General features: G+C 36.3%; 1 non-coding gene across 1 annotated transcript; it reads left to right on the top strand.

Moving 5' to 3' along the window:
- Positions 1–9779: 9779 nt before the first annotated feature.
- Positions 9780–9941, top strand: LOC131065887 (U1 spliceosomal RNA). The gene has a single exon (XR_009111511.2). It is a non-coding gene; the product is annotated as a U1 spliceosomal RNA (small nuclear RNA).
- The last annotated feature ends 11418 nt before the right edge of the window (positions 9942–21359 follow it).

Consider the following 21359-nt stretch of genomic DNA (forward strand, 5'->3'; position numbering starts at 1 on the left):
CGAGTTTCCTATCCAGCGAAAGATTTGTTCATCCCGGAATTCCAGAGGGAGTCCAGGAAGCCTAACCCAGACTGGAGCCATGCGATTTAGTTCTGCGGAGGGGTCAAAACCAGGTTTCCATTTAGCCATGGTTAGGAAATACTTTCCATAAGCCCAAGACCCCGACAAAACATAGATTAGATCCTTGTCAGTGTTGAACTTGAAAAGAAAGAGTCCCCCCGGCATAGCTGAAACCTCCAGGCTTCCTTTAAGCTTCCAACGAGATTTTGCCCATCGCCTGACCATGTCAATAGATGGTTGGAAGGAGAAGAAACGACCAACTATTGCTAGGTGAAGGGAAGAGGCGATTTTGTCCATCAGGTTGTCCGGGAGTTTGATCTCCGTTCCGTCTTCCGTTTGGGAGAAGGTGGCCACAACATCTTCAGGGGTCGACTTTGTTGACCCAAGGAGGGCATTCTTCCAGCTAGACTTGGGATTCTCCTTCACAAGATCCACATCCGCTTGTCCAACAAAAGTTTCCAGTCCGGGATGGGGTATATTCCTATCATCCCCTTTCAATCCAGTATTAGTCAGACCTGGTGAAGTGGAAGGGGTGTGAACGCTAGCATTTTCTTTCGTATGGTCCGCAGACCATGGGGACCCCACAACCGGCTCAACAGCATGCGCACCGACCGTAGAATCGGGTGTTGGGTCCAGCGGGGGAGGGGGACCTTCCTAGAGGGGGCGGTCATCCAGGGACACAGGTTCAAACGCGAAGCAGGCAGGAGAGTTGCAGACGGAAGGCGGGAAAAAAATTCCAACAACTACTTATGTTACTTGCTAAGTTTTACAATATTGTTGTAATATTGTTAATGAGAAGAAACTATTTTGTTACTTTTTTGGGTTTGTTACAATGATAGATCACCATTGTTGTTGCTCATACCAATTAGCATATAAAATTTCAACATAAATGCATCCACTGTACATTTAGATCTTCATATCCCAATAAAAAGAGAAATCCTCTATAAGAGCACACATTAGCAACATTCCATGAAAGTGCATATATCATTTACTATGATACCAAAAGAGAAAGCAAAAGAGCTTGCCTTGTAGTGAAGGATGCCACTTATTAGTAGGGCGAAAGCCCAAGGATGGTTTCAGCTCGGGAATAAATAAAACAAACAATATTGGTTGTTTTTCTTGTGGAAAGGCATCAGAATGTTCAATGTGTCTAAATTAAAAGGCACTCAAATGCAAATAGAGAGAATATATCCATGTGATTCAAGAGCTTGTTCCACCCAAAGTAGTTGCAACAAAAGTAATGGAAAATTCCAGGTGGCTCCCATGTCACACATAAAAAAGGAAGGTCATGATATTAGAATCATGAGATTAATGTAGTTGCGAAAATCACCATGATGATCATCAACACACGAAAAATATGCAAAAAATTATTCTATTATAGACACTATCCCAACCAAAAAGGGATGCTCTATATAAGCCTATAGGCACTTTGTAAAGGTAGACTCAAGGCGATTTCTAGTGCATTCTCAAGCAGATTTTCAAGAGCTTTCACCGGCGAAGGTTGTGAAGTATTTTATCATTTTTTCGAGCTATCCTTGTTTGCATTGGCTTCTGGATCATCTTTCGCTCCGATAGGTGTGGCTACCCCTGTTGTTGTCGACATCAAGGACCGTCCACACCCTATTTTCAAGCAATTCCCTCAAATTGTGAAGGTCAATGATTCGGTTGGCGCATTTTCTAGGGTTCATGAAGGTGTCTTGTATGTCGAAGATGTTTGTGCATACATTCACTATACTTCGGAGGATTTGGGTTCTGCTGAAATCAAGAATATGTATATTGGCACTTTGTTGAACCAGGATGGGTTGATGAAACCGTAATTTCAAATTATGAAGGATCAAGGTTTTACCGACATTTTGGAGATTCCAAAATTTGAGAAAGAATTGATCTGGTATGCACTGAGCCGATTCCATGGCGAATTCATATGGCATAGACCGACCCCACAAGATCACTAAGGAGGCTATTCATGCGTTCATCGGTTTACCCCCTGTAAGAAAGAAGATATCTAACAATGAGGTGGAAAATTTAACTGGTGCAACATCTGACAACCGGTCCATGAGAATCAGTACTATCAGAGACAAAGCAGTTCAATTTGCAAGCACGATCATCAGTTACAAGGTAACCGAATCAAATCGGTTGAACTCTGTTTCCAGTTCATGCATTCTCTATGCTCACATAATGATTAAGGAGAATGAAAAGCTAGATCTATGTCAATGGATGTATGATGAGTTGATTATAAACTTAGGGAAGATTAAGGGTGAGAAAAAGGGTACTTTTTGGTATGGCAACCTTGTTGTTTGTTTAATGCTTTTCTTTCTGAATGAGTTACTTGGAATCGGTAAGACTCAATGGGCATTTGATATACCGGTAGCAAAACAAATCAAAGATGCTATAAGGAATATGGGACAAGAAAAAGATAGGGACTCCATTCTTTGGGGTTATTTCAAATCATTCCAGAAGGCAATAAAGAAGAGAGAAAGAGTTCCAAAACATATTGTAGATAAGTATTCAACTGAAATCTGTTTTATGGTAAAGAAGGATGAAACACTGATGGAGGCAATGCAACCTAGGAATATCTGGATAACTGAGATGGGCTATGAGGTAGATGCTGAGATCTTGGACTTATATGCCAAGATTCTTATTGATGCCCCGATAGATGAAGCAGAGAAAGCCTTTGGGACTACTAAGCAAAAAGAAACTGAAGTTGAAATTTGATTCAATAAGAAGAAAAGGGAAGGAAAGATTAAGAAGGTTGGGGAAGTTGTGCAGAAGATGTTCACTAAGATAAAGCAGATTAGCGAACTAGCTGAAGGGTCATCTCCAACAGCAGTGCAGGCTCCATCGGCAGCAGCAACCGACAAGGGTATAGTAAAGAGGAAGAAACTGAAGATTTATATTACCCCTGTCACATTCGGTTCTGACACTGATGTTGTGCCCTCACAGATTCCCCAAAATTTTATCAGGATACCAAAGAAGAAGGCTGAGGAAGTAAAGAAGCAGAAAGTGAAGGTTACCCCTCCGACAACACCAAAGAAAATTTCGAAGGAGAGGAAGCCCACAGAGAAGAGGAAACCGGTTAAGGAGTCTACTTCTACTCCTGGCAAGAAGAAGAAATCAGATGTAGATATTGCTCTAGAATCTGGTAAGAGTATTGAAGTCATTCCTCCTCTTTCAATTGTTGAGTTGATTGATCAAATCACTAAAGATGGGATTTTGAGTAATATACAACATTACTATGTACATATGGATGATAAGGAGAAAATGGAGATAGAGGAATCAGTTTTGTTGTACTTAGATATATATAAGAAAGCACTTTTAGAGACTGAAAAATAGATACCGGTAGATTTGTATAGTAAAATAGATGCTAGAAGGTTATTTGTGGTTGAAGAGGATAGACATATAAAGGTACATGGATTGTTAACTATTTGTGGTGCTATACCTGATGAAGAGATGCAACAATATTTAGAGTTTGCTAATAAATCAATTTTTCGAAGCAAACACCGACATGTGAGTCTCATGGTAAGTAGAGTCACTGAAAGTCTCTAAAATGTCTAACACTCTAGATATCTCAGTAGATGATAAGGGGAAAGGTATATTGGGAATGGATACACCAGTTTTGGATCAAAAACTAACTGAGGATATTCCTCTGGTAGAACCACTTGTACCTAATATAGAGATACCGGTAAATAACATTGAAACTGTACAAGATAGACAGGATACACCGGAACAAATCATTCCGGATATAAAGGTTATTGATGTGGAAACAAAAAATAAGCAAGTTGAGGATATTGAACCTCCGACACCAAATGTACATATTGAGGAGGTTAAGGTTGAAAAGGTTATTGCACCAAGTGGTGAAGCCACCAATGCAAGTCTTGAGGTTGAATCTTCCCGAAAGATTTTGGATAGTCATTCATTGTTGGCACTTGACTCATCCAATCAAGTTGGTTTTGCACAAAAGAATATTGAGCAGCTGAGCAGTTTTGAGTTGATGTATGTTGCAACTGAGAAGTTAAGGAAGGAAGGGACTGAAGATAAGCAGGTTATTGAGCAAGCCATGCGATTTTGCAGCAACTTGCACCGTAATATAAGGTAGATCAAATTTGAAGTCCATCTGGTAAACTGAAAGGTTTGACTAAGAATATTTCCAAAGAGTTTAAAACTCTTCAACATGTATCAAACCGACAATTGATTGAGTGGTATAATGCAGCCCGGAAGGTCACTTGTGAGAACATTGTTTTATCTGACAAGCTAAGCTGACATATGAAATAACATTGATGTGGCTCTAAATGAGTGTAGAAATATATATAGGTCCTGTACTGCAACTGACAAACTAGAAACGAACCTTGAGGTGAAATTGAAGGCGGCAAAGGCCCAGATAGATCTTTTGGCTAACAGTTTTGATGGTACTCAGACACTGACCAGTACCATTGATGGTTAGATTTTAGTAACAAATTCTAAGATTTTTTGATTAGAGAAGGACATGGATAGACTAATTCAACGCGTAAGGGAATTAAGAGGTTTGGTGAGTCCTCAGTTGAACACTCTGTTACTTCACAAGAGGGAAAACATAGAGTTAATGAATAAACCTACTCCGACAGACCTATCAGAAGAAGAGCTTCATGCATATAGTCTTAATGGTTTTGTATCCATTTTGAGCACATTGAAGACATGATGGGATGCATACTTAGGATTTTTGAGGAATTCTTACCTGGATATTTTCAAGTTCATCTAGGTCCAGTAATCACATTTTTGCTCTCATTATTTCATTCATTTGCCCCGACTTTGGCATTGTCGTCAAAGGGGGAGAGATTGATGTGAAAAATGATTGGGATATGAGAAGTAATGTATAGCTCAGGGGGAGCATTCTCCCAACAGTTTTTGAGATTAATTTTGGAGTTTTTGGTAGGGAACCAAAACAATACTTCAGTGATCCATTTCTCACACGAGTGTTGCCATCAAAGCCAAAGGGGGAGATTGTTGGCAATTGACACTCATCTGACTTAGTTGTGTTGTCTTTGATGGCAACACACACCATTTTAGGTTGGTCACTTAACCAATACTCACTAGTATACATTGTTTGGCAACCAATATTTAGTCATCCGACACACAAGGAACCGATACCAAACCGACAAAGTAGGAACCGCTATATGAGGCCGACACAGGAGATTGATCCGGCAGGTCCACACGGCAACGATCAAAGGCATCGGTCTTGAAGTTTAATGAATTTATTTTTGCTTAGTCCAACATGTAAATAAATTGTAATATCATTGTAAGCCGACATAAGGCATTTAGGTTTGTGTTTGGGAAGTGTATTTAAGTCAATCTGGTTAGATTATTTTGGTAATGAATAAGGATACATAAGAAGGTAATGGGATATAGTAATGTGATGTTGTGTGAGCAATCTTGATCGACAAAAGGCGAATGTAATATTCTACAGTCGGTCTTGGATTTTGGTTTAGAGGTTTGGGAAGCGAAGCAAGATACCGGTAAGGAAGGACACAGTGTAAACCGGTATAGACTATGCTTTAACCAGAAATCATCCAGCATAGCAGATGCACTCTCAGAGTTTAGAATTTTGTTTGTAACTCCATATGTGGTGTTTGTAGTCAGTGAGGCTCCTTTTTTGATGAGCAATGTGATCTAGGTTGTTGGCCTTCTTGCATGTGCAGGTTCCCTATTGTAAAATTTATTCATTTGGCTAGTGGATAGATATTGGGGGTCTCCAATACCACCGTGGTTTTTCAACGTATAAATCTTTGTGTTATGGTGTATTCTCTTGTGGTTGCTTCATTTCTATTTGTTGTTATATTCTTTCATGTTTATCGGTTACTGAATTGCATTGTTAATAAGGTTAAAATTGATTATACCGATAGAACACGGATTCACCCCCCTCTTAGTGTTCTTGGATTCCAACAGATGGTTCACCTATTCACTAATCCACAATTTTTCGTAGAGAACACTCTAAAATTAATAGGGATTACTCTATACCTTAGCATTGTATAGTCATCTTCTTAATGGAAACCAAACATAGTGGATTGTGCCAAGATTGCCTTTCTATGTGTTTTATGTTTGTTTAATGTTTTGCTTCAATTCCCTATGTCATCCTAAGATGGGTATAATTACTGCCAATAACAAGTCTCAACTTTTATAATTTCTAAGCATAAACTTATGGATTATAGATCATATAAAATATTCTTACTCTTTTGTTTTTCACAATAATCCATGGCCAGAAATTAGATTATGACATTTTGATGACTATAAATTATGAACGGTTAGTTACTAAGAGAGATAATAGAAATATGCCCATTTTCATTGAGCTTAGATAGGTGCTTCCCATGAAAGGATCTGAATTCCATACCCTATGTCTATATGACCTTGTGTATTTCATTCTCCTCCCAGCTATGAAGGATTTGTGGTGTGTTATGCTCAATTCGTGAAAGTTGTTTATTTCTCGTTATCTTTGTGAGAGGGGATTTAAAGTGTTGTAAAATATTTTCTAAGCGTATCGCCTTAGTAGGAATAGGTTGTGGTTTAATTCTCTTCCTTTTCCATTCTCCAAAAAGTACAAAGAATCGGCTTCTAAAATCCCAGAGGTCATTTCACAAACTACAATCAGGTCCCAAGTTCGTGAAATTTTCAGATTGCCCTCTCTAAGTGTAGGCTTTGGAGGGAAAAAATGTTTTAGGCACGCTTGGTGGGACTAAAAGGACTTCCATTGTTGGAGATATGGTGTATTCTTCATCATATTCAACCTTGAAGAGATAATCGGGAACACCATGCAACTCTGCAAGTTTTCAAATCATTTGGGACTCTACTAGTATGTATCGGACACTTAATCTTGAGTGGACCTTTTGCTTGTTTTTAACACACCTTTTCAAATCCTTCTCTTTCCTCGTGCTTTAGTATGGAAAGAGTTTATGAATATTATAATTTTTCTCCTCCTTTCCACGAGGATATGTACTTTCCACCTCCCTACTAACAATATTAGGTTAGTAATATTGTTGATTTCACTCCTTATTCCTCCACTACAAGTTATGAGCAATTTACAGATGCTTGCTTTTACCTACCCCTATGTAGCGTTCTCGACAGTCTAGTTACATGTACCATTAAACTCAAGAAGCTTATCTTACCCCCTATTTGCATTCTCCTCTACTCACCCAACTTCAATATGCGATAAACTCTAGTAGTGTTGGCATAAGAGAAATAATGATGAATTTCCAAGAACAATTAAGGTGTACTAAGAAAGAAGAAGAATACCAAGATGAGCTTGCCTACTGGGCTCAATTGCAAAAACAACAAGTGGAAGCCCAAAGAAAACAACAAGAATAATTTTTTGCAATGCGAGTCATTGCTAATGAGGAGGAGCAACTCATGCGAATAGAAAGAATAGCCCCTAAAATCCCTAAATGTAATATCTTAAGTTTCAAATAGGGGATGCATTCTAATGAATCACTTAAGTTTAACATCCCAAGGTTTAAAGACATTCCCCCTATTGTCCCATAAGAAGATTTCCTTCAAGAGACTATTTCCACTCAGAAGAATCAAATTTCTCAGTCCCATCTGCGAAAAAATATTTCCTCCTCATTTCTCTTATACTAATATCATCTCACTTTTAAGGGTGAACCCATCGTCTAGAGGGTTGATTGGCTACATGAATAGAGAGGAGAAGAGGAGAAACCTGTTGGTTGTGATCTCTCACGTTCTCATAAGGACGAAAGTTTTCTCATTCTGCATGGGAAATATGAAGATGAGCAATCGTAATAGCAAGGTGCCAACTCCGCTAAAGGAAAATTTGAAAAAAGCAATTCATGCCTTTTCCTTGATGACCTTCCTTTCTTCTTCCAAAATCACAAGGTATGCACATTTAGAGCTAGTGTCACCCTTTATGTATATTACGAAGTTTTTTTTAATCTAAAATAGATTACAATTTCCTTTTGTAATTCATCTATTCTTTTATCTAGTTCTTGTATGGATTCCTTAGCAAGGGATGGACATTAAGAGCTAGTGACACCCTTTATCTATCTCAACCCAAAAGGGACCTTGCAGGCGTTTAAGTGAAACAAAGATAAGTTTAACTACAAGATATATTTCATTGATATTTCCTATTTAAACATGGCTATGAACTCATTTATTTGGTGTTTGTGTAGTATTCCCAAATTACCACCTCTATTGTTTTAGGCAAAGATTCATTTTCTTGCTTATTCGTGTTTGTTACTTTCAAAATAATACTTCACATGAGAAGGTTAACACGTTAAAATTTTTGTAAAACAATTTTCAAATGACAAAAAAACTCATAAAAAGAAAACAATTTTTGTGAAGAAACAATGTAAAGAATACAAAATAAAAAATAAAAAATAAATAAAGCATACAACTGAAATACAAATTGCAAAGATAAATTAACTACAATTGATTATTTTTTGATGGATCGTCATCAATTTGATTTGCTAAGAAGAGAACATGTACATATGATCATGCATAAGAAACACAGTTATTGAAACATCCATATTTAGATCAATAAAACAAATTCAATAATTTTTTAAATGATTGTTGGAGCTCATGGCATCAAAAACTACACAAAGAGTTCTTGCAATAAAGCTACTACTTACAATAATCATCACGTCCTTTTAAAGGGCACACTACTTACAATACTGATCTTGAATGAAAAATTCAACACTGTCAATCCATGGACATTTTTATTTTTCTTTCAATTAACATTGCAACAAAGCACTTGTAATGCATGAACCAAGACAACAAATATTTGCAAACTGCATAAGAGGCATCTCTTATTTGTTGCAAAACTGAAATACTAGCTAAGGCAAGGCCTAGTTGGTTTTAAAGGAATATGATGATATCAAAAATCATATTGAAGTTATAGAAAGAGTTCTTGGAGCTTGCTACAAAGCTAAAATGATCATCATTCTAGTTGCTATCAACAATTGCATTGAAGTTAAAGGAAGGATTTTACAGAGCTTATTATAAAGCTATAAATGATCGTCGTGTCTTTTCGAAAACCAGACTATTGATCTGGAATGCAATGAACAAACTCAACATAATCGAACCATGAACATTATTTTTTTCCCAAACCATTATAATAAAACACTTGTAACACATTAAACAAAAAGAGCATCTCTTTTTTTATTGCAAAGATGAAACACCAACTAAAAGCATGATGTAATTTTTTTTGACAAACGCAATGCTAGTTTGTCCATTCGCTAGGTGTGAAAGAGGAGGGGGAGTATATGTCATAGCCATTCCTCCACAAGGATTCCACCGGTCAATAGGAAAATCACAGCAACTTATTGTTGAAGAACGTCACATTTTCTGCTGCTGAGCCTCAAGTATGTTTTTTAATTGTTCTGGCTTTTCCTGGAGGAAAAATGTATACTGCACATCTATGCTGAAACAAACAAACGAATACCATAAGGTGAAAACTACAGTCTATGCACTGGCCGAACTTAGGATGGTATTACTGAATTTTTATTAAAGAAATGCGAATTTTGCGCCTGCAAGTATACAGCTCTTTTCAGTTGTCCAATTTAATGAGGTAGAGTTGCATTATAGCTATTTCGCTCCCCGAATTGTAAACCCTCATCATTCCTTTCTTGATTCAAGATGTGTGAAATGCAACAAACAGGCTGTTTAAGATCCCACATGCGTTAGAGGAAGAAAAGGAGGGAGGAGGAGGAGTACAAGAGGAAGGAGATGGGTAAGTTAGAAGCATACTTACCTGGGCGGGGTCAATCGGTGATCAAGAAGGCCGATGGCCTAGAGAGAGCACCTTCATTGCACATAGAGAAGGGGGCTCTGTCTAGCATCTCCCATTGTGGAGAGTGCACGTCATAATTTGTGACAGAGGGGGCTCGCGTTCGCGCGGCCCCCACATATCACTAAATCCTAAATCGGAAGTTTGTCCTGTGATTGCAGCAGCCAGGGAAACTTAATAGCTCATTTAGCTGTAACGAGGAGATCAAGATGATACGAGAACCGTTTAGTAAGTAAGATACGAGGGATTGTTAAAGCCTAATGATTCGTAATAGCTGAGAAAATTGAGATTTTTAAACCTCGTGCAAACATGAAATTCTGTGTAGGTCAATTACTCTCATCTCGATCTATCCCTTATCATGTGGATATGGTATCTGATATGCAATTCCAAGATAATCCACTGCATGCTTAAATATCCACTTCGTTAGACTCCCTGCTTTGTCAAATGATAAGGACTAGCAGTCCCTAGAAATTCTCTAAGGGAGTTTGCCAGATTATTATTAGAGTCAAATTTTCTAGTTCAACCAATTTTTTCTTTGGACAGGCTTTACAGTAATGAAAATGAAATAAATGCATTATCTTATTCAGTTTGTTTTGTTGTGCATTGTATTTTGCTTTGATCAGATCTGAGTTTTTTTTACTTAGAATTAGGGGATAGTCTTTCATTAGATAGGTCCACCCATGGTTGGTTCAAATAATCAAGCATGCGGGTGATGTGGGTGTAGGATGATATGTGGAATGATATGATGCAACCCAATGTAAGGATAGTATAATGGAGAATAAGATGTTATAAAAATGAAGGTGCAATGTAGTCGCATAAGATTTAGGTAATAAGCATAGACATATAAGAGCATCTAGGGATGATGATAAGGTACATAGATGGGTACATTGATAAAAACAAGTGATTCGAACATGGCAATCAAGTAATAGATCTAAAATACAGACGTCATAAGGATGGGTTTATGAGCATACACATAAAAAACTTAATCAAACAATCATGATAAAAGTCAAGTTTAAGGATGCATAGCAATTAGAAAAATAGGAGGTGCATAACCATAAGAAAAATAGAAAGCAAACAATGTGCAAAAATAAAGTAGTAATCATGAGTCAAAATTAAGGGCACAATAAGGCATGTAGGAGCAATAGACAAAGCAAACCACATAAAAGGAAATACCACTGTTCACCAAATGAGAAAAGTTAAAACATGATATAGAAGGTGAAATGAGCATATGCATATACATATACACATGTACACACATATCTAGGAGAGTTAATGCAAAATGGTCTCATCAATTGTATCAAGGCTTCCTCTTCCTTCCATTCATAGTTGTTGATGTTGACAACAATCCTCTGCTCCATCTTTAAATAGCATTTCATTCCCCGTCATAGTGATTTTAATCAAATGCTTCTCCTTTGATGTCAAAACCAATGCTGATTAGGTACTTACTTCTTTACACGTTGGCGGTTTGTTGTATGTGCATTTCTATGAAATCTTGTTGATATGACTCCAATCCTCCTTCTTGTTTGAAAGGATAATGTTCTCTATTTGATTGATCACATGGTTGGTCATTGAGTTAGAGACTGTAGTTGCCCCCATATAGACATGATTGGTAGTCTATTCTTGTAATCTGTCCAAGAGGGGATATATATGCTCCAGCTTTGCTTTTAGTTTCCAATTGATGTTTTTTTTTGCTCCACACAATGTTGATGCACATGAGTGAATTGCCTTCAATATTGATTGTCACAATGTTCTTTTGTGCACATAGTTTGAGCCCTTCAAATAATGCATTGATTTTAGCTTCATTGTTTGAACTGAGCGGTAGATTTTTTATAGTGCTCAAATGAGTTCACTATCTTCGTTATGGATGATGCACCCCAACTCTCGAATCCCCAAATTATTGTTTGTTGCACCTTCAAAATTAAGTTTCAATCAATTAATAGGAGGTGCCAACCATTTGGCGTGTTTTCTTCATTCCTTGTTGAGGCCCTTTCCCTTATTGCAAACATAATCGTAGGGTAGTTTGAGTGCAAGTTGATTTTTCATCATGTCATCTCATTATGTGAACATTCTACAACGAGAATATATGTATATGTGCATGTGCATGTGCTTATGTATATATCTATATGTTGGGTCCAAGTGTTCAAACATCCAAACACAAGCATATTACTGTTACAATACAAGAACCCACATCTTCATTATGAAGGAAGACTTTGTCTTCAACCATGGTTATCTCAATCTCTTGGATAATAGCTAGTCAACACACCTCATTGTTAAACATGTTGATCACTTCCATATTTAGGTCACATAATTGATCCATATCTTCATTATCATTAACAATTACTATCACAAGGCACATCATGTGAATAATCAAGTTCTCTAAATTGCCTCTCTACTATAAAATCACTTGAGCAATCTATTGTGTCATACATTATGTCAAAATGATATATATGACACATTTTTTTCTCTTCTTCAATCACCATAGTAGTAGTTTTTGGATATTCAATTGAAGCACACTTTGCATGAGGCAGACAGTAGATTTTACACCAAAGGAATAGCATCTTATATGTTTCCACTTGATCACCATCTTCATACAGTTTGAGGGTAGGATATTAAAACTAAAAATCATTAATTATACTACTCTTTGTCTCAAAAACTTTACCATGATCTTGTATGGTCACATCATCCTCATGAAGAAAAATATTAGTAACTTCAATGTTAAAGTCTAGGACAATGAGGGTAGGACATCAAGTAGAAAACTAATTTCTTGTTCAACATTTACATAATATGCATGCACACATTACATACAATTAGCTTCAAGAGTTGATCCAATTGAATGTTCACTCGTGCATAACTATTCATCTTTGTGCAAAATTGCAACTTCTAATGGAAAGGGATAAAGTATTTGCGTCCCACCATCAAATCTTCTCATTTTAGAACTTCATGTTCAAGTTCTTTTGGCCTCTCTTTCTTCTTCCCTACCCAATATTGCACTAGGGTATTCTTTTTCTTGTCAATTTTCTCATAATATCGTTTTCCTTGATCTCATATTCTACCATTGTGATTTCTTATTATTGCCCATTAAATTATGTTTGATCTAGCATCAATTCCATCGTTTAATGCAAACACGTGTTCAACCTTTAGTTGATATTTAATTCTTACTTGCATCATTGTTGTATCTAGAAGGGTTGCCATGCATTCACATGGTAAATTAGACTAGTTGGGTAACTAAATGATTTCTCTAGGATGATGAATGCCATGAGAGGGAAAATCATGTTGTTCTATACTAGTACTATGGTTGTCTTGGTTGCATTGAATTTTTGAATTAGTCACATAATAATCATTCTAATCATTTACTACATCCATAGAGTCACCCTCATAACAAATATTTTCCTTTGTATTCACTAAGAGAATGTTTGGCTTCTTCAGGGTGGTAATTTGAGCTTCTTGTACCCTAATCTTTGCAAGAAGTTGATGTTTCTATTTAAAGTTATGCATCACCTACTCTTTATATTTATCTTCTTATCTTCATGACATCTTGGGAAGAAGAGGACACATGGAAATATCATAGGTTTCTTTGACTAGATAACACATGCCAAAATTTTGTGCATTTTTTAATCCCTCTTCATACTACCAAGAATTAAAGCATCTTGATGAGAGCTATTTATGTCTCTTTTTATGTCATACTTTACGCCTTTTCATACACCTTCATAATCATTTCCACATTCCATTTCCATTCCATCTTCATAACATTTTATCATTCACGTTGCATATGATTAAATATATATAAGTGATCTTTGATATAGTTTTGGGATAAATATATGGAAATTAAATATCGGTTGTGTTTATTGATAAGCATTGTAATTTCAAGCCACATAAAATACAACTTGCGACATGCAGACTTCTTGTCACATTTAATGAAGGAACCTCCTGTCACAGGCAATTTGTGTTTTCTATTGATGTTTCAAAATGGTACAATAGTATGCCAAAGGCTATAGTATCTGTATTCATTTTACAAAATTTGCTCATATAAATAAATGAGCAATACCTATTCTATGAAAAGTTGTGTCCCTTCATCATTAACAACCTGATTACAATTGCTTAACAAAGTGAAAGATAAAGAGATTAAGCATGCCAAGATGATTAATATAACTGTCACTCTTATAGCATCTAATGGTCACACTCTTTCTTTTTATATATGTCTCCAATGAAAAGAGATCAAACACCGCCTGGTTGACATGTTGGGCTACATCCTCATCCTGGTTAAATCCAGCCACCATTTTCTCCTTAATCTGTGCAAATTCATTTTGCCATTGCTCTAATGGAGCCAGTTCACCATCATTGTAGACAACTAGTATTTTTGCAATACAGTCTTCGTTCAATATTTGCAGATCTTTATTCAGTGTGTCTATATATTTGTCATGCTTCATCAGGTATTGGTCCCCTTGAACTCTTTCTTCTGCAGTCATAGCATCACTGTCCTTCAATACATCTTGCAGTCTGGCCTTATTCTCTCATGCTCTTTTAGAGCTTTTGCAGTCCCTGTGTACACTTTCGAATAATGGTTAGCATGTGGCAACATAGCTTTGAACCTGTGCTCAATGACATCATTTGCCAACTTGGTCATCTTTTGTTGGGCACTGGTTAATTGCTTTGCTAACTTTTTAGCCTTTATCCTCCAGTAGGTAGCATCTAAGACCATTAGGTCGGGTTGAAAACCCGTATCTAGTTCATATTCCTCTATAAGAGGAGTCTTTTGTGGCAACTGTCCTTGCAGCCTTTGGATTTCTTCAGTAGCCTTTTCATACAAGCCTTTGTAAGTGTTGTTCTCCTTGACCAAAAACTCTGTCTGTTCCTGATTCAGTTTGGCTACATCCAAGTTCAACCTGGCTGTGATTCTGGGATCAGTTTTACCAACTTGCTGGATCATCTAGTGTCCAAAAGCTTGCTCTGTATCAACCAGTATGGGTCTCTTCTCCTTTGGATACAAGGCCTACATCATGAGAGCCTTTTGATCTAGATCGTAGCCTGAGCCTATAAAGATCTTGTCAATTTTATCTGGCATGATCTGCTTTTTGGGTTCTTGCTTCTTAAGGAAACTGTCAAACAGTAATGCAGACCTCATGTCCCACCCTACATAGATCAACACACCAACATCCTTGAGTAGCTGCCTTCCTTTCTCAAGTGTTATTTCCCTCATAGCAAGGTCCACCTCTTCTTGTAACCTCTGTACTTGTTCTTGATCTATTTTCTCTTTCATAGCATTCCTAACCTGTGTTCCTTTATGTCGACATAAAAACGTATTGAACTCTCTAGAGGAAATGAAATCATTGTCAGCAATGAAATGTTCATGCTCAAATATCCTTATATCTCCAACATCCTAGACATTGTATTGTCCGGTCATCAGATCCATTTGTACACCACCCTCAAACCCAGGAGGATATTATTCTCTAGGGGAGTCAGCTAGAAAAACATTAGAAATAGATTGAGGAGACAATTGGGCTAAGGGCTCTGTATCCCTTACAGTTTTGATGTGCTTCCCATAAACATAAGCAGGTACTCCCTCAAGCAACTCTAGCTCATGCTCCATGAGTTTGTTCGCTTGATCTAAAGGATCTTTGACGTTTTGAAGCATGTCCTCATTTATTCTCCCTTGGAAGAGCTTCCATTTGTAGGCTTGTAGCACTCACTCATACTTAGCCCTTTTTTCATTAGCTTCTTCTCTTCTTATGTTTCTGATGAAATCATGAGGTATGAGTGATACATGCTCTCCAGCCTTAAGTTTCTGGGATGACCTCGTTGCCCCTATGTATCCCTCTGGATCAAAGTTTGGCCTAGGGTCTCCTTCTACCATCTTGTAATAATCCAATTTATTTTGTAGCAAACCATAACTCTTTGAACTTTTGACAATGAAATCTGAAAACACCAGTAATCCAAGCACAATGGATTGTTTTCCATGGCCAGTTAAGTGCTGGGCGCTTACCATTGACAACTGCTTGACAATATCTAGGCATGCCACTTTGTTAGTCACAGTGATAGGCAATACATATGGTTTTCCCTCAAATCCATACACTCTTATTTGAGTGTAATCCGAATAGCAGTAAAAATCTCCCTAGTTGTGCTCAATTGTCGTGTCTTCACCATAATCCTTTGGCCTTAAAAATCTCTGAATTTCAGGAGACAAAGCATGATCACACGGGTGTCCCAATAATCTATGTAGTGTCTTAATAAAGTATTCCTTGAAACGCCAGTACTGGTTGTTGTTGTATCTTTGGTCCCATGAAGATATCCATAGTTGCACATGCTTCGTTATCCTAGCCTTATCATATGCCCTAATGCACAACTCATTTGGCCATAGCCCTTTGTCTTGCCCAACATACAACAACATGTGCGTAAGAACAAAGTAATACTTGAAATGCACATTAATTACATCTCTTTTCAGTTTTTCTAGTCCATGTTTGATGGCATCAATAAGATAGGTAGAAAAATCAAATAACCGGGGATCTTTAGATTGCAAATCTGCACAGATGACCATAGCCACTATATCCATCAAGGGAGGAGCCTCTATTCCCAGAACCTGAGCAGCACAATAGTATGTATACTTGAAGTAAGGGTGCAATGAATTGACATCATAGGGAGCTTTGTCATATTTACCCAATGGTATTATCAATCCTGCAACCCAAGGTCTATGTATGGGGAGTCTCCACCTCTTATAAATGTCCTCCAGGTTGAAGTACTCTGGTGCCAATTTCTTAGTATCAATTTTCTCTTCGAACCCCCAATCCAGATTAAACATAGTATCAATAGTTTCCCTAGTAATCGATATTATTGGTTCCCCCATGTAGTCATATATAGTTTTGGTCTTGGGGTCATAATTCTTGGCTAGGGAATTCATGAGCTCAACATTAACAAATACATTCGCTACTGCTAGTTTTCCCAAATTGAGTCCCCATAAATTTCTTAGGGGTTCAGGTGTGTTCCTTCTAATATACCCAAAAATAAACAACTCATGGCCTCTTATATCCATCCATATATCTCCAAGGTGCTCAAATCTGTCCTCTAAACCCTCCTCATCGGTCCTAACCTTTTTAGACCTAAGGCTTGATGAGGGACACTGATCAATCAAATCTTGGGCCAGTGAACGTCCTTCCCTCTTTTGTCTCTTAGGTTTATCATCTACAGATAGGGTTTCTTTCGCTTTCCTAACTTTACTGGCCTTCGAAGATGATGGCTTCATTTTAATTACAAGTTCTTAAGGGAGCAAAACTTACTTGAATTCCAAGGGCTCTTCTTGCGAATCCAATTCCAAATTGTCTGGATCTGAATCGCTCTCTATGAATTCTCTTAGGCACTGTCAACAACGTCTCCTACTTCATCAATTCATTGAGCATTTATGGTGAATTTACCAGTTAATAATTCCAGTTCAGCAACGGTCACATAGGTATTCATTTTGAATTTATGGCAATGGGTAATCATTTGCCTAGCAGTGCTTTGAATTTTTCACCAACGCTTATTCAACCTTACACCTGTGATGTACTTTGATGAAATCATATGTCTCGACGGATTTACCTTATGTCTCCCCAAAACACCATATTCCATCGACATCATTCTTTATTTCGGTGAAATTGATATCATCGCCGACACTTCTCTTGGTCTCATCGATATCTTTATTTCATCAAAGCCTCTCTATAAGTGTTTATGTTGGTATAATGTTTTATCAATTCATCAAAATCTTCCTTTTCGATGAAAATCCTTTTATCGCTAAGTCCCTCCGTCGTTTTATCGATGTTAGAATTTCATCGAAACAATTCTTCATTATCCGGCCTTTGTACTAGCGTCAATGAAATTTCCTCTTTCGGTTAAAGAAAAATATTCTTCTTCAACCCTTTATGTTCGACCAATAACAAGTAATCGATGGAAATTTCTCATGTTCCATCGATATTTTATCCTTCGATGAGAAATCTATCTTTGATCAACATCCTTTGTGCCTCTTCGATACGCTCCTTTTCTCGAAATAGCTTCGTCGATAAAATATCCATTGGTTCCTTCGATTTTATTCTTTTGGCCAAACATCTTCCCTCGATGAGCTATTCTCATGTCTCATCGATACTATAGTTTCATCGAAACTCTTTATTTCATCGGTGGGACCACTCTTGATTTCCTCGATGTACCTTAGGTCGATGGAACTAATGTTTTTGGTGAATCCTTTTAGAAGCCCATTGCGGCCAAGATTTGTTCGATAAATCACTTTATCGATAGGATAATGGTAGGCTTCTTCGATAGAGTCATTTTGGTCAGACTGGGAATTTTGGTGAAGGATTAGTATGTATATCCAATGGCCTTGGTTTGAGCGATAATTTTTAGGATTCTGATGTCGATGGAAATGCCAAGGGTTCTATCGAAATTCTTAAGGGCATGCTTGATTTCATTTTTTTAAGAAAACTTCTATAACTTCAAATGAAACCATTGGATTTCATTGATTTTAATTCAATGCTTAACAGATTCAACCACACTTTTGATTGTAAAGTATCTCCCAAGTAAAAACCATCCTAGTGATTTCCTTTCTCTCTCCTAGGTGGGGAATCACTAAGGTTCAATTTTCCACTTTACATTTTGGTGAACCCGATGTCCTACATCTTAATACTGATTTCTTATTGTTAGATTTGAATAATTGCAATTTGAATTTCAAATTTTCATTTCCAAGTTTGATCTTTTTGCAAAATTTAGAGGTTAAATGCATAAAAAACCTTGATTTTCCATTTTGAGGAAATTAAGCATTTTGGTTGCTTGTTTCAGATCTAGTTTTTACTTCAAAATTGCAATTCAAATCTGTCTTTTCATTCTGAAAATTAAGTGGTTAAACAGTAAAACCCCAATTTTTAGGAATCTCATATTTCGATCTTTGACTGCTAATTTGACCGATCTAGACACCTCCAAATCGGCTGTTTTTTTGGATTCCACAATAAAATCATAATTTCTATCATCCTTGAAAATTTCAAAAAAAATTGGTCAAACCAAGTACACTTTGCACATGGTCCCTAGCTTTTTTCCCAAAATTTTGGGAGTCAGAATTGACCGTATTTTTTGCTTAAACCGAGGAAATTGGCTAATTTTATCAATTTATAAGCCTCTTAAGGTCGAAAAAAAATTCCGAATTGAATGTTTGATTTTCTTGCAATAAAATCTTGATTTGAAATTGAATTTGTACAAAACTTGGATCTTTCTTCAATTTTCAGATTTATCATTATTGTCGGACTTGTCTTCTTGCTTAAAATTCAAAATTTCAATTTCCGTCCTTTTTTCGAAAATTCAAAATTTAATAATTAAGTGGTTAGGTCCTAAAACCCTAATTTTCACAATTAATTGGATTTTGTGCAAATCTCAATCATTTTCCCAATATTTCAGTTTTCTAAACATCATCTAGGGTGGCCTTATCCATTAGGTGTGACGTTTTTCAAATTTGCAATTCAATTCCTCATTTTTCTCAAAATCGTAATAGGGTCTTATTTCAACATTTAAACCTTAAGTTTGCCTATCTAGAGATCATAAAATCAATCAAATTTTTGGGGTTATCTCTCAAATCATCGTAGCTTTCATCCCAAATTTTTTTTGAAAAAGTTGGGAGGACCGTGTGCACTTTCAACACAGTCCTTGGCTTTTTTTCTGAAATTTCGGGAGACTGTTATGACTATATTCATTTGCTTAAATCTAGAAAATTGTCTGATTTTGTCGAATTTTGATCCCTCTAAAATTAAAAAAAAATCTCCACTTTCAACATTTCAATTTTCAAGATATAGTTTAAAATTAAGTGGTTAATTAAGAACAACCCTAATTTTAAATTTCAAAATTTCAATTCAACAACTTTCAATTTTTAAATTAAGAGGTTTTTCAATAGGCCCTAATTTTATTCTCTTTTGGATAATTTTAAAATTAAGAGGTTATTTTTTTACATAATCCTAATTTTAAATTTCAATATCCTAGGAGGTTGCATTGTTATTCTTTGAATCAATTTGTTCATTTAATTGAATAATCATTTTTCCTAGAATTTTGAATTATTCAATTATTTGGCAAGTTTCAAATTTCACACTTTCGAATTCAAATTTCAAAATTCAAATTTCAAGTTTCCAATTCCATTTTCCCTCCTTTATTTAAATTTTTATGCATGTATGGGGTGAACATTATTATGGTTAAATGGCATATGAGTTTCTTGTTTGATCATAAGTGGATATGGAGTTCTTATCTTATTTTGCTAATTCAATTTAAAGTTACATTAAAGATGTTCATGATGTTCCCTTTCATGCATATGATGATAATTTAGTTCTCCCTTTCATTCATACCTATGATTTACCCTCTCCCAAAATTGATCTAATTAATGAGGGCACATTGGTGCAGAAAAGGAATATGGACACTTCTTTCAAAGATCTCCCTCCTAAAGATGAATCTTTAGAGAATTGTGTTCCTTCTTCTCCTAAAAAGTACCTCTCTCATAAGGATTATTTGGTGCAAGAGGATGATATTATTGTCACTTATCCTAGTGACACCACACCTTCTTTTCATGATCTTCCCTTTAAAGATGAAGCGTTCATTACATATGATAGTCCTTTTCCTAATGAGTGTCTTGAACATAAAGATACCTTAGAACAAGAGGATGATATTATTTCTCATCATAATGCTCTCTCTCCCAAAAATCAAGAGCCTAACAAAAACCAAATCAATTCCATTCATGTTCCTAGGAAACCAAAAATTCTTCCTGATTATCATATTGTGTCTTACACATATACCAATGAGGTAGTTGATGAGAAAATAAGTGGAGCATCATATGCTATCTTAGTTCCTAGAATCCTCTTTTCAAATCACTCAAATACACCATCTCCTACCAAATAATTCCTAAAGAAAAACTCTTAGAGGATGATTAGGGGTCCTTAGATTTCACTGCTACCTTTTCTAGAAAGTCTAAGATACCTGAATTTCATATTCCAAAATTTTCTCTTAACACAAATCTTGAAATTAGTTGGGCCTCTTTAAACTTCAATTCAATTCTCCCTAAGAGTGAATCCTCTTTTTAACATACATGCAATGGACAAATGTTTGAATGTGAGCGACAAAGTCATGAGAAATCACACTTTCCTTTGTCCACATCTTCTTCTCCATTTTCTTGTAAATCTACACCTTCTAATTCTAATTTTGAGTTACAACAAGAAAATGTGTTGAACAATCTTCTAAATTCCAAGTTAATATCTCCTCTTTGTCCTAAAACAAGAAGAAAACATAAACAACATTCTCAAAATTCTTCTTATTGTAAATATCATCAAATCCATGGCCATTCTACTAATGAGTGTCAAGCTTTGAAAACACAAATACAACATTACATTGATTCAAGCATATTAAAAATAACATCTGACAATGAATGTCATATTCATCATGATCATTTAAAATAACATTCAAGTTCCTATTATGTTGCTCCTCACTATGTGACATTGTTAGCCTACCTATTGGGGCTCCTTGTCATTCATGGTGGTACAATTTCAGGTGCAATCAT

This window comes from Cryptomeria japonica, chromosome 6 (genome assembly GCF_030272615.1).
Source record: "Cryptomeria japonica chromosome 6, Sugi_1.0, whole genome shotgun sequence".
NCBI classification, from domain to species: domain Eukaryota; kingdom Viridiplantae; phylum Streptophyta; class Pinopsida; order Cupressales; family Cupressaceae; genus Cryptomeria; species Cryptomeria japonica.